The sequence below is a fragment of the Protopterus annectens genome, chromosome 15.part0 (genome assembly GCF_019279795.1).
Source record: "Protopterus annectens isolate FY-2018-M chromosome 15.part0, PAN1.0, whole genome shotgun sequence".
NCBI lineage: Eukaryota > Metazoa > Chordata > Ceratodontiformes > Protopteridae > Protopterus > Protopterus annectens.
In genome coordinates, this window is record NC_056749.1 from 178,825,603 (window position 1) to 178,840,360 (window position 14,758).

The window sequence follows — 14,758 nt, forward strand, 5'->3', positions numbered from 1 at the left end:
CCACATCCTGAAGAAGTACAGTCAGAAAGTTTTTATTTTATTTTATTTATTTTTTTTACTCAGGATAGCCCAAAGAAATTCCTCCTTTTGAGAGAATTGTATATCTAATTTTTGTAGACTGGTGAAAACATACCTCCAAAACTCTTTGTGCAAGAATTCTGGACAAAGCAAAAATAATGGGGGGGGGGGGTAAAGGGCTAAGATCAATCAAAGATTTTAAATGTTGCTCTTGTAAACTAAGAAAGTTGCTAGAAAAACAGCTTTTGCTTTAGCATTTATTTTCTGAAGGTTATGAAGTCTGGAACTTAAATGTTTATCATTAATTAGTGACTTTAGTCCTCAATATTTTATTAGGAAACCACAGTCCAAAAGTATAAAGGAAAACCTGAGCATTATGCAAAACTCTGGACAGTTATAAGCTATGGTTGATGATACCCAGTGCCATGAAGCAAACTAATGTTTGCTGTACAGATGAGTTAGGTGTTTCTGCAGATGTGGCCTTAACTGGACATTTATCCATTTGACATAAATATGACATGAACTCCCTTTGTCACAACTTTGGTTGCAGCAGAAATTCTGTAGGCAATGTAGTAACTTGTTCCATCCAGGGCTTCAGAAGTGTGGGATTTTCAAACTAGAATAGGTATACAGGCATCATAAACACTCACAGATACTAGCTACACTTCTTGCAGAACTATAGGTAGGACAAACTCTAGAGTCAACTTCTTGAGTGTCTTTATTTTCAATTTTTGCATAGATTTGAATTTGCTTCTCTTTTTCTTTCTTTCTTTTTTTTGGAACTAGAAAAAAATCTTGATTAAATCAGGTCTGTTTCAGTTTCAGCTTCTGGAACTATTTTACATATTCACTTGATTTTAGATGTTAGGATATAAAGGGTTAAGACGTGGGAATGGAGTTAGAAAAATCTATAGATTATTCCTTGACACTGCCTTTCTTACAAATATATGGTTATCTTGTTTTACTGATTGGAAAAAAAGGGAAACTCTTCCCGTTTGGCCACTACATTGAGAAGGACAAGGTTGAAATGGTGGTAGTAATCCTCATTGGGGATCTGATGGCTTATCTTGTTTAGAGGACGTTTATTTTTGTAACTGTCCACTGTTTCCTTTTATTTTATCAGGCTTGCTGATTTTTTCTGCAACTAGTGTTTTTGAGTTGCTATCTTTTTGTTTACTTGCATTAGAAAAGGCATTTCTAAGATGGAGAATTTCTAATGAGTCTTTGAATAGCAGCACAAAACAGTCACTTAACAAACTAAAAAAAAAAAATTTATGGGGGGGGGGGGGTTCCCATTCCCTCCCATGTTTGGGCAACCTCCCCTACACCTTAATTTATATATTTTCAGCATAGTCTCGTAACAATTGGGGATAGGAGAAACTCCCCAAAACTATACAACAATGTTATACACTGATCCTGCTTTCATATAAGCCTACAATAAAACCTATGATTTATAGTACTTTGACCATGTTTGATTGCCCAGTTAGAATCTGATTATTTGCAACAAGTCACTGAGTGTATTTACAGTAAGCCATTTTACCTTGTGGGAACCTGTCTTGTCACCTCTTTGTCTGAGTTTCATAATCTTATCTTTGAGTGCTTTATCATTTGTGTCATATACAAACTTCTGTTTATTTCAGGATTTCAGATTGTACACATAGGTGTCTGATAATTTACTTCTCTTATCCCAAGCAGAAGTCTAAACATTTTTTCAAGTCTAACACTCTGTCATCCTTATCATACTTCTCAACTGTACAGATTTTCACAGAATTTCAGATTTTTGCCATTTATTTTTGATCTGTTTCTCACAAAATTGTGTTTTTCTGGGAAATCGTTTGGCAAGTTTTTGAAGAGTGAAGTCAGAAAATAATGACAGACATTTCAGATACAGACTTTCTACCTTTCAGAAAATTCATAGTAATGCAAAACCTGTTATTATATCAACTTTCTAAGTTTGAAAGAGCAATATTTAAAACTTGCCTCAATTTTTGTGCCTTTGTCTCCCCCCCCCCATTATTTATGGCTTGGGCTAGATTTCTTGCTCTAAGAAGTTGAGAGGTATGATTCTTATCAGCAGGTAAAGTTCTATGTACGAGGGTGCTGCTGGACCCACTTTAGAATTGTAGCTTTTCTTGATCAATGTCTGCCAAAGATTTTTAGAACAAGCAATCATGTTCCGTAAAGACACTAAAATGGTCTTTTTTCAAGGCGAAAGTTCAGCATCAAGTTAAACACCTCAAAAATAGCTTGATATGATTATTTGAATCCAGAGACTGCAAGAGGCTTTTGGCAGTTCTGTTTTCAGAAACTGAACTCATATCTTCATTGTGGAAGTTAATTTTCTGGACGAACACATAAAATAATCTTTCAAAAAATATAATTTCTTCAAATTAGACATCCTCTGGAGGCAATCGCAAGAAAATATGGCCGTCATCATCTCCAACCACACTGGTGAAGAAATCTGGTCTGACTATGGTAAATGTTTGCTCTCCTCATCTTGTGAATCTTAGCAAAATGGAGAGGTGGATTCCCTTTGACATATTTGCATAGATAATTTCCTAGAGGACAACAGTTTTGTTACAGTCCTAAAAGGTACTGTTGTCTTTTGAACCAAGTCAAATTTTCTAGTGTTACTTACTATTAATCTATAAAAAGCCAGGCATTGGACATGTAATGAACAAGATACCTGATCCTTAGGTGACTAGTTATTGACTATCCACTCACTTTGTGTTTCAATGGGCTGATTCAGAAGTGTCTGCACTATAGAAGTCTGCATCAAGACGTCCCCACCAAAGTAGCAGATAATTTAGTAAAGAAAGACGAAGAAGAAACATCTGTGATTCTGGCAGCCAGAAATGGAAAAGACTGAAAAAAATCATATTATATTTTAGGTGCCTCCAGGTGTGGGGAAGGCTAATGCTCAGGTTCATAGCTTCAGAGGTGTGTACTAGGCTAATGGCCCTGGAGCCTATATAAGCCTAGCCCAAGAAGATTTCCTGGCATCATGCCGCCCAAAGTTAGTTCCCAGTGCCCCTGTTACGCAAGGCCACTGAAGTGATCCCCAGGATGAGCTTTCTATTTCCCACCCACTCGTCAAGATTTCTCTTAAAGAGGGCCAGTGAAGTTCTCTGCTTGACGTGAATGGGAAGTTTGTTCCAGAGTATGGGAAGTTTCTGGGTTAGGAACCTGTCCCTCCAGCATGTTCTGTTTACTGTGGTAATGAGGTTAAGGTCCCTGGAATGTGCAGCATGGAGGGATTGGGATTTCTTTAGGTGTTCAAGCAGAGATCGCCTCTAAGTAGGCGATAAGGGACAGAGTACAGCTGGAGTTTTTTGAGTCTGCATTTGTCTAAGGCCCAAGATCCTCTTAGTTAGGTATTTTTGTGGCTTTTCCAGTTGTTGTAGGTGTCTAGTGAGGTACATACCAAATGGGCCATTGTATTCTATAATAGGTCTAATGAGGGATGAGTAGAGAGGGATTATGACCTCTTTCTTACTGGATGAAAAACCTTTTGTAATGAGATGTGCCACATAGAAGGACTTTCTGACTACAGTGGCAATGTGGTTATCAAAGAAGAGGTTGCTGTCACCTTATGTCCCCAGGTCTCTTATCACTCCTTCGGTGTTTAGTGGACTACCACCTATGTGGTAGTTCATGGACACTGAATCTTTCCCAAAGGGAATGACAATGCACTTTTTGGCATTGAGCTTAAGGCCATGGTTGTGGCACCAGTCATTGGTGTCAGTGAGGCCTTTTTGTAGAATGTCTACATCAGTTGGAGAATCAATAATGGCTCCCAGTTTGCAATCATCTGTGAACATGGTCAGCCAGAGTCCCTTTGCATTGACTTGAACCTCAGAGAATTAGATGCCAAACAGGAGAGGACCTAGGACCGATCCCTGTGGGACACCACTTGCAACTGGTCGGTAGTCAGATTCGGAGTGCGCTACTTTCACAGAGTGGGTTCTATCAGTGAGCCAGTTGGCAAACCATCTTATTACATAGGGGTTTATGCCTAGTTTAGTTAGTCTATCTATGATTCTTGAGTGAGGGATGATGTTGAAGGCCTTGGCAAGATCTAGGTAGGCTGTGTGAACTACCATGCCCTCATCCACAGCTCTGGTGACAGACTTGAAGAAGTCTATCAGGTTGAGCAGGCATGATCTACCTTTCACAAACCCATACTGCATGGGGTCCAGAGTTTGGAGATTCCCTATGTCCTTATTTATAAGGTCCATGATGATGCGCTCCATAGCCTTACATATCAGACTCATCAGGCTAATGGGGCGGTAGTTCCCAGGGTCTGTAGTCGCTCCCCCTTTGTGGAGTGGGATGACCATAGCAGTGCGCCATTCGATAGGAACAAAGCCTGAAATGAGGCTGTGATTGAACAGGGTACTCAGGTGTGGTGCCAGTTCACTATGTAATTCATGTAGAACACAGCCAGGGATATTATCAGGTCCCATGGAAGTTGTAGTCTTGGCTTTGGACTGTGCGGTTTTTACCTGTGTAGCCATGATAATAGGGACTTGGCATTTCTCAGGTATTGTGATAGGCCGTTTAGGGAGTGAAAAGGGAGTAAAGTTCGCACTGAACCTGTCAGCCTATATGAATATAGCCATGTAGATTCTTGACATAACTATAGAATGCCTTGTGGTTGTCTTTAGAATCTGCAGCAATTTTGTTTTCAAAGCTAGCTTTAGAGGATTTGATGATGGATCTCAGTTTTTTGCTGAGGCTAAAAAAAGGAGTTTTTCCAGTCTTGGGATGTCACCCTTTTCTGCAACAGTTTTTCCCTTCTGTTGTAGTTTGTTTATGGTAGGGGACCACCAGATCGGCTTCCTTTTTTTGGAGGAGAGTGTTTTGGTTCTGTTTGGGATGGCCCATTCCATGCACTTGTGTATGTGCTCATACAGTGCATTGGTGTATGATTCAGCAGTCATATACCTATTTTCCATTTGCATGGGTGTCGTGAAGTTAGCCACCTCTGTTTTTAGAAGCCCAAAATTGGCTCTGGAGGAGATTTTTATGGTGGTTTCCTTTGGGGGGTGGGGGGGTGGGATGTGGATATCCATGGTGATTAGCTTGTGGTCAGATCTGAACAGGGAGGAGTTGATTACTGGTGTAGAGCAATGGTCACCCATGTTAGTAATAACCAGGTCAAGGATGTTTCTACACCTGGTGGGGGTAAGAATGAGTTGGTCCAGGGCATTGGAATTAATGAATTCCAGAAAACATTGAACAAGTGTGTTGGTACAGGAGTAATTTTCCCAGTTAATGGAGGGGTAGTTAAAGTCTTCCTTTACAGGTGTATTTGGCTGTACCCTAATATTTTCCAGTGTGTTTGGGAGCCTTGGGGCATGGTGGGGGATCTATAGTAGGCTACAATCTGGATTGCAGTTTTACCCAGTGTTCATTGTACCTGAAGTATCTCTGATGCGTTATGTTGGGCTACTAGTCTGGAGGTGTGCATATCCTTTATGAATATGGAGACACCACCGCATTTAGTGCTTTGGTCCAGGTTTAGGGGCCAAAAAGTGTGGTATGAATTATAGCCTGGTAGTGCTGGGGTGTTCTCCGGAGCCTTGAACCATGTCTCGGTCAATGCACAGATGTCGATGTTCTCCATTTTAAGGAGTGCTTTGAGCTAATGCATTTTGAGATTTAAACTTCTAGCTTTGAGTAGCATAACCCTCAGATTGAATTTGCTTGTAGCTGTTATGGTGGTAATTTTGTGTTTAGAACATTGCCTAAAAAAGGCACTATAGGGGTGGCAAGAGCCTTGGCCAGTATCCGAAATCCCTGGGGTGACAGGTGCAGGCCATCTCTGGCGAAGCATCAAGGTCTGTCGATCATGTCATCCCAGGTAGACAGATACTGGATCCCCTTAGAATGACACCAGAAACTCAGCCAATTGGTGAAGTCAGTCATTTTCTGCTTGTATTGTGGTATAATTCTGGGTGATGGTAGGATGCTACTCAGAGCTAGGGTCATACCTGCCTGGGCAACAAGATCAGAGAGCTCCTCTATGTCTCTTTTCATGTAGTCCAGGGAGGTACGTCTCAGGTCATTCACACCAACATGGACAATGACAGAGTCATATTTGTACCTGTTGTGGAGTGACCTAAGTGCATGCGTTATGTGGCAGATCCTGGCACCCGATAGGCAGCTGACCGTAACTTTCCTCCTTATCCAACATAGTGAGTGAGACATCAGTGTGCCTTACTATTGAGTCACCTCTGACTAGTGTATTGGATAAGCTGTTTTGCCTTATGGACTTTGGTTGAGTGAGCTGTGTGTCTCATGGTTTGTGCTGGGATGTGGTGGTTGTTTGTGTTTCTGCCTCAGAGGTCTCTGTTTGGGCAGAATTTTATTGAGACCCTCTGCGAAAGCAGGTGTGTGTTTTGTGTTACTGTGTGAGGGTTGTGGTGGTGTATGTTCTGGAGGGCCATATGTTGAATGTGGTGTGGTACAGGTGTTATCCTTTTCTTCTTCACTGGCTAATCCAGTCTTGGCTGGAGAGTGCTTGGCTTCCAATTTGGCTATATATGTGCATTTCTCACAAGTCATAGTGCTGGGATTTAAGAGAGGGTTGTCTGTGTACATGAGGCAGTTGCTACACTGCCTCAGAATGACCATGTTCATCAGGTTGACAGGAGAAAGCACATGGAACTGTCCATTAGACATGCCTGGATATGAGCTCAATATATTAAGTTCTGAAGCCTTTTACAGGAAAAATATCATTCAAAGTGTCTTGAGTCTGTACAGAGCACTGCCAAACACTTGAGGGGAAATTAATACGTAGACCCTGAAAATTTAAGAATGAAGTAGTTAGGCAGCTATTCTGAAGTTAGAAAGAAATCAAGCAGTACTTACTGAAAATAAAGAATTAGCTTGTCAAGAATGATGAAAAGAGGGCAGTCACATGAATGGCTACTGCCTGGCTACTACTAATGCTGGTCACAACACAGCTTCACTCAGTTGGGATACAATACTCCTTTGCTTCTTCTCTCACCAGAAGCACAATGTTAGCACCAATCCCAAAAAGAGAAGCAGGCCACAGCCTGTTTGGTGATTCACAGTCTTGTCCCAGATGATGGAAGGCTCTGCAGGCTTGTAGCCTTTTTCTGGTAGATGCCTCAAACAGCAACCAGACCAATCAGGTATGTTAAGCACAGACACTCACTCTCCAACCAGAAAGAGTCAGGAATCAATGTATTCTGCTCCTACTCTCACCAGGATCAGAATATAAGCACATATTCCAAGCTGTCACCTTTAAAGCAGTTATTAAGCTTTCTGAGGACGTAGAGATTTTTACAATTTGGACATTTTCAGCTAAGTATGTCTTCTTAATTTGAATTTCTTTTTTGGAATCAGTTTTGCTCAGAACTCTTTCCTTGTTGCACATTAGTAAAACATTTAGAGGGGAGTGAGGGGAAATGCAGCAGGCTTTCTTGTTTAGAGTAGGTAGACAAATGTAAACTCTAACATGCAACAACTGTACTGTCTTTTTTTTTTGCAAGTACTAGATCTTGCCAAAGAAAATTATATAATCTAAATGTTTCTTATGCTCAATAAAAGCCTATAAATTAAAAGTACGGCATGGAGAGGAATTTATGCTCTTGTTCAAAACAAAACAATCACTGTAAATGGTAGGTCTACTTCAACTTGTAGAAAATAAGTTTGCTGTGGCACACTATACTGATTATATAATGAACTACAGCAAGAGGGAATATTGAATTATTCAAAACAGAGCTCAGATCAAGTTATCAAAATGTACAGGACGAGAAATATGAACATTGCTTTGGAAGGGAAAGCCCCTTTGCACATTCCATGTGGTGAACTTCAGCACTAACCCTGTACTCACTTGTACAATCTCTTAGATTGCAAAGCCACAGTGACTGAGGTTTTGTGAGCTTGAAGTGTTAGATATAAACAGAGGGCAATGGGGGGTGTTTTACAGGTAATATGGCCATATCGAACATGGTAGGAGACAGACGTATACCTAGAATGATAAAAAAGGGGGTAACAGTTTCAGATGAGCTTGTTACCCTGCAAAATCATTGTTCTGGAGAATTTTGCACTTGGCGCCATAGTAAAAGAAGTGGTCACTACTTTGTGCAAGCTACGTCACTCGCTGGACAGGACTATTGCTGTCCTTTTCTTTTGATTGTCTATGCTCTTTGCAGAAGTGAATTGTTAGTCCAAGTATAACCTACATGGCAGTTCTATGGGAATTTGACAGCCATGGCATCACCTGAGCCCCCTCTTCTCATAGGACATCATTTATTTATGACAAGAAGACAAAAAAACTTTTAAGCTTTCATTTACTTTTTTTTAAATATATATAAAATATAAACAAACCATGTTTGTAGAAGTACTGGAACAACTATAATATAATATAACATAATATAATATAATATAATATAATACAAGTCTCCAGAAAGCACTCCACTGTCAATGTTTACTATGTGTAGTAAACTGAAATAAATTAGTACAGTCAATATTTCTGTCACTTTCTTCACAAAAGTAGCTATCATTACATTTTTGGAAGCAGTCTGTGTGAAAGCATTATCAGTACATGCCACTAATACAGCCCAGAATTTTTTAATTACTATTTGACATGTGTATAAGTCAGAACCAATTTTTAAAGCTAATATTTTGTCTGAAATATTATGACTTATAAACATATACACTAAGTTTTGCAAATATACACTGTGTTAGTATCAGTATTGAGAACATTTTTGTTGACATTGATACATTTAAACATTAAAATTAGCATATTTACATGTACTGAGTGATTTTTTTCAAGATTGCCATAACTCATGTTATAACATGCTCATCTAGATGTGAAACTTGTACAGTCTGCTACCAGAGCTGTACCTGACTTATCCAAGTGCAGAGACAGGTTCCTGATCTGGTATATCCCTCTACTTTAAGTTGAGGAGTTTTTAAAGCCTGTAGCAAACTGCTTGCTAGATCTGTAGCAAGCAGTTCACTACAGTGTATTCTTACTATACCATACATGAAGCGCTGAAGTGCATTTCGGTACCAGCATTCAGAAATATTGGTACAAAAGTGAATGAGGGTACTGTCTACTACACATCAATCTGCATCTCCTGACTGTGCCTCCTAACGCTTTGTGTCCAGGATCGAGACTCCCTTTGTACCATTCTAGCTATAGTTCTGTCTCCTATCATGTTAGATATGGCCATATTACCTGTTAAATGTTTCAGCTGTTTACTGTACCAGCTACTTATCTGCTTGCTGTATTATACATGGTTAGAAAGGGCAATGACCTCCCTCAGTTACTTCTAATAAATAATAAATTATTTTTACACTTATTTTTGCTTATATAGGTGACTAACACTCCATCATTAACATCTTGCTTTGTTTGTGAACTAATGTTCTGAATAAAATTCACATTAAAGCCCTTATGTAGGAATACCTTATATACTTTCAGGTCTTTTTGCAATTTTATCACTGGCCATTCTTAAAAGTTGGTCTTTTGATATATTTTATGCCACATTGGGAGGGTATCCACTAATATACCTTTGTAGATTTTGAGCCTTGATGGATTGATAGGATAATTTAGACAGTAAAGTGTTCCCATCCTTGCATGTGAATGGAAATGTGATTTGTACCTAAATGCACATCAAATATGAAGGCGAAAGCATAACACTGCCTCAATAATTCTAAAATATAGCAAACATTTTCAACTTTCTCCTTCCACAACAAAAAACAGTTATGTGTGTAATGCCTCAAAACATAATAATAGCATTGAACAAATTTGTATCAAGTAAACTGCAAATTCTCTGGAAGCCAAGAATGAACAGGCATATGAACAGGTTAACCTCATTGTTGCGCAAGCAACAATTTCCATCACAATAAGACAGTATCAGCTAAAACAAATTCAGAGAGAGAAAGTAACATATACGTAAACCTGGTTTCCTGTTTAGAATATTCAGTCAGAATTTATCTGACACCTTCATAAAGTGATATGCTAGTATTTAAATGGGTCTAGATTATATATTCAAAGTTTCAAAACTTCGAATCTCATATGTTCGACAATATATGAGCAAAGTCTGAAACATTGAAAACATAATAAAAAATAAAAAAAAAACTTGCCTCAACACTCTGAGCAGGGGGGCAAGCCCTCCACACCCCCCTACTTAAATCTACCAACTCCGAGATCGCACTTCAGTGCAGAAAAGGGAACTTTTCCCATTCTGCGCTGTACGGAGACGTTGCTTTTCAACTTCAAAATTTTTAAAGATCGATCATATGGTGTCGACCATATGACATTCGAACTTTAAAACGTTTGAATAATTAATAGGGACCCATTTAAATTACTGATATCAAAATATGTCAATTTATTATCTGGTAGAATCTGAAACTTAGCAAACTTGTTTTGCTCATACAAAATTTTAGAATATGTTCAGAAAATATCACTTCCCTGAACTTATAGGTCTCTTAGGTTGGCAACTGATGTTCTAATTTAAATTTGGTATACCAAATAATAAAAGACATCTAGAATTATTCATTGACAAATATTAATATGTATCTATCAGGGATTAATTGGTAATTATTTTTTACATTTATAATCTCATTTAACTTTTTTATGTCATATTTCATATCCACAAGTCCATGACCATTGTTGCTGATTAGATAAAAAATATGGCTTTATTGCTTCTTAACTCATTCAGTGTCTTATTTCGAAAGCAGAAAAATAATTGTATTGTTTATAATTCCAGGCCTTGCAAACCGGCACAGGCATATGTACAGCAAGGTGTTCTATAGCTATGACATCAGAGTTAACTGGGAATTTGTATTGTCTGTTATCTCCACCCAGTGCAAGTTTTAAATAAAAGTCATATTTTGTACAGATATATATATATATATATATATATATATATATATATATATATATATATATATATATATATATATATATATATATATATATATATATATATATATATATAGGCTCATAGGTTCATGGATAGTTACTAGACATGCCATCCAGGAGACTATTGAGAAGCCCAGCCCACTATTTTTTCCAAATGCCCAGTTAAGTATCTCACTTAGAGTTACACAGTAGGCAAATGTAGGCTGAGGGAATCAAACCATGGTCTACAGGAAACAATTAATTACCAGCTCATAGCCTTAATACTCTGTGGTTTGTCAAGGTACGTGGTAAATCAAACTGAGCAGCTGGAACAAATTTCAAACCGCACAAAAAATTGTGCATCATTTAATGCAAAAGATGAAATGTTAATAACTTGTGCTTGTATTGTAGAAGAACTGCCTCCAGTACCTACTTGCAAAGCTGAAGACAAAGTCAGTTCTGCTGTTCCTTCTAGATTTTGACCTTGTTGTGCAAGGTATTTGCAGGATCTTCTTTCCTTGTGAGATGCTCTGAATGCCCCACCAGCTCTGGCAGTGCCAGCCCCATTTTTATTCTGATTGGCAGTTATTCTGCTTAAGTGATGGTCATTGGCAGTTAGTTAAAAAAATGGTCTAACAATTTAATTAGATTTTTCTGCATCTGAGATGTCAGGAATACAAGGTCTGACAAAAGCCAATGTCCTCCTTCATCATTTATTGTTATTATCAGAATCATTTACAATTCAAAGGACACTTTTTATATTGTTTTTTTTTTCAGTGCTAAAAACAGCCATTTAAATGATTGATATTGAAACTAAATTGGCTAGCATACCTGCTAAAATACTGAAAAAAAGACAGAAACTACAGAGGAAATGCAAAGATCAAATATTGCTCTTGTTTTTTAAACTTCATTTTTTTGCAGGTGGCAAGCCACCCACACACCTCAAATTTATATATGCCATGCATAAAAGGGAACAGTCAGAGAAAAGTAATTGTCAAAATTAATATATGCAAGTCAGATTTTTATCCTTTTGGTCTCACATTTTAGCACTCAGTAATTTGAGCGTTTAGATTTCAAATGGTTACCCCCCCTTTAAATATCAACATAATCCTGGTTAAGCTTTATGATATTTATGTCCGTAACACATTCATTCTTAAACTTTACATTGGCTGACAAAATCTTAGCAAACTTGCAAAATCTGGATGTTAATAAAAAGGTTTAACTTCTTGTTTCAAAACATGTTTTTTTTTCAAAATATTTTTCTTTTCTTGCGGCAGATAAGTATCATATACGTGGAGCTACCTGTTAAATTGAGTTACCAACATTTATTTTAGAAATTCTTTTATTGTTAACCCCATAAATCTGATGTTTTAGCAAACGTAAAGCCCATGTTATCCGGATAACTGATATACAATCAGAAGTATTTTTTTTCCCAAAATAGTATCTGTATTGTTGTTGTTGTGTCTTTCGGCTTTTCCCGGTTAGGGGTCACTACAGTGGAACTCTGGTTCGTTAATGATTGGTAGTTGATTTTTACATGCCAAGTTACCAGCCCTGATGCACAACCTTCAATGAAGGTACGCCCATTCACGCATGTCTCCACTCAGAAGACGCTCTAGCTGAGAATCGAACCAGACAGCGTCTTACTGTGAGGCGACAACGCTTCAAGTTGAATATATAACTGTTTTAGTTCACCACTTTCAATACCAGTTGTCACCTTAGAGATTATGACAATAATATTTACAGTTGCCATTAAAACCAAATTTTTAGTTCCAATTTTCAGTAATGCTTTCAATTTACATTGTCCACACCAGGGTCATCCACCGACCATGCATATGCAATCCTTGAAACTAGTTTACGATACTCTCTTCCTTATATTAATAAATGAGGTTTGAGACAAACCAATTTGTCCAGGACCCTCTTTGGTGGACAAGGTGAGGGGTAGTATAGGAGGAATGGGGAAGGAGGGAGTGTGTGGGGGGGTTTGCTGTAGGCTAGATAGGTAGCTGGGCTCTGGGCATTAAGGGATTAATTGGTATGGGGAGTTACAGGAAGTGATGTAGGTTTAGGAAGGGATTTTGTTTTTATAGTTTCTCAGCAGAGGAAGTGGGGTCACATTTTGGCGGGAGTTGTTGAAGTTAACCCATGTCCAGGACGACCTGTAGATACTTCAGTGGAAGGTAAGCTTCAAATGATGTGTGTGTGGGATGGTGTGCATTAGTGATGAGTTGGTAAGGATGGGTGGGGAGTATAGTTTACTGTTTTGGTTAATTTAATTAATTTAATTTTTTTTCCCTTCCTTCATTGCTAGATGAGTGGAGCACGGAGATGGGTCATGTGTGGAGGGTAGGCATTAGAAGAATGAGTGGAGAAAAGCCCCGGGGCTAGTTGCAGGTGCTGGTGGGGGGGTAGGGCAGCATGGATGGTGGTGGGTGTTACTTATCTGGCCTGTGTTTTAAGTTAAGGATGGTGCCTCTGGTAACTGCTGCATTTTCCCTGGATCCCCTATCTTACCTTATGTGGTTCTCCTCGCTTCCTGGACTGCTTCTGGTGATTTTGTGGTACATAGCTCCTGAGAGGAGGGGGAGCAGGGCCTTCGGCATGGTCCTTGGTGTCTCACCATCTCTACCCCGCACTTAAGGGTTGTTTTAGGCTGACCGTGGGTGGAGAAGTTGAAGTTGATGAGCGGTAATCCTTTCCTGTGGTAGGTCTTTGAGTATATGCTTTTCAGCCATTTTCCAGGTTGGGCACCATTTGTTTGCAAGGGCTGAGGCTCTGCGCATGCACTGTGAGGTGGAGAGCCGTTATTTCCACCTCAGCACTCCAGAGAGCTTTACTGGATTAGTCTTGTAGCGCTACCGGGGAGAATAAGCAACAGGTATAAAAGAAAAAAAAAGAATTCACTGAATCAACAGCGAGTCAGGAAAGACTTGTGCCTGCTTTTGCAGTGGGTATACTAAAATTGGAATACATAAAAATAGCATGGTCCCTGTGTAAGAATAACAGGCAAGTTTGTGATGCAGCCAATATTTTTAGGTGCAAAGGGGAATGCACATAGAAGGGGAGTGCTTCCCGTTCAGGCTGCTCATGATACTAGATAGCCACTCTTTAGGGAAGGGTGGGAAACGTAGTAATATATATATATATATATATATATATATATATATATATATATATATATATATATATATATATATATATATATATATATATATATATATATATTTAAAACAGAAATGTGGACTTTATCACGGTGGAGTCAGGGTTCAGGGGGGTGAGCGGGAGAGCTCTGACGTGAACGCTGGGTCGGCAGATGTATTAAGCATAATAAAAATATATATATTTTTTTTCCAGAAAGGTATAGTATAGAGCTAATATTAAAAGTATCCCTGCTTGTCCCAGAGTTTGCTGGATTGATTGAGGGCTGTGGAGTGGCCTAGTGGGCTAAAGCACTATGTTGTAGTGGACAGGGTGCTGGGTGCAATTCTTGAAATACTGGGTGCAGTACTTGGCAGGGGTGTAGATTTGTGATACAGAGCTGAGCTGACTGAGTGACCACTGAAGGAAGTTTAATGGGAAGGGGTTGAGTGGGCTAAGCACATGGCTGTAATCATTAGTTAATGTGTGTGTTGTTTTTTTTTTTTTATTCTCCAGATGGTTAACATGCAGAGACTTCGGAAGTGTTGGGAGGTGATAGTGGCAGAGGCAGAAGAACTTTTCCAAGGGGTGTCTACTGTTGAAGTGGAGGTGACAGAGCAGGTGAAGGAATCCAGTCAGAAGAGGTGGCAATCCACTCCAAGGTCTACGGCGATGGCTCATGGCAAGAAGCAGTGAGTATTGAAGGAGGTGGTT

The 14,758-nt window shown here is 38.9% G+C and overlaps 1 protein-coding gene and 1 pseudogene across 1 annotated transcript in view; one reads left to right on the forward strand and one right to left on the reverse strand.

The window, feature by feature from the left end:
* Nucleotides 1-14,758, reverse strand: part of SLC16A2 (solute carrier family 16 member 2) — a 748,609-nt gene that overhangs the window by 189,525 nt on the left and 544,326 nt on the right. The gene's annotated exons all lie outside the window — the stretch shown is intronic.
* LOC122790179 lies at nucleotides 13,843-13,940 on the forward strand (annotated as a pseudogene).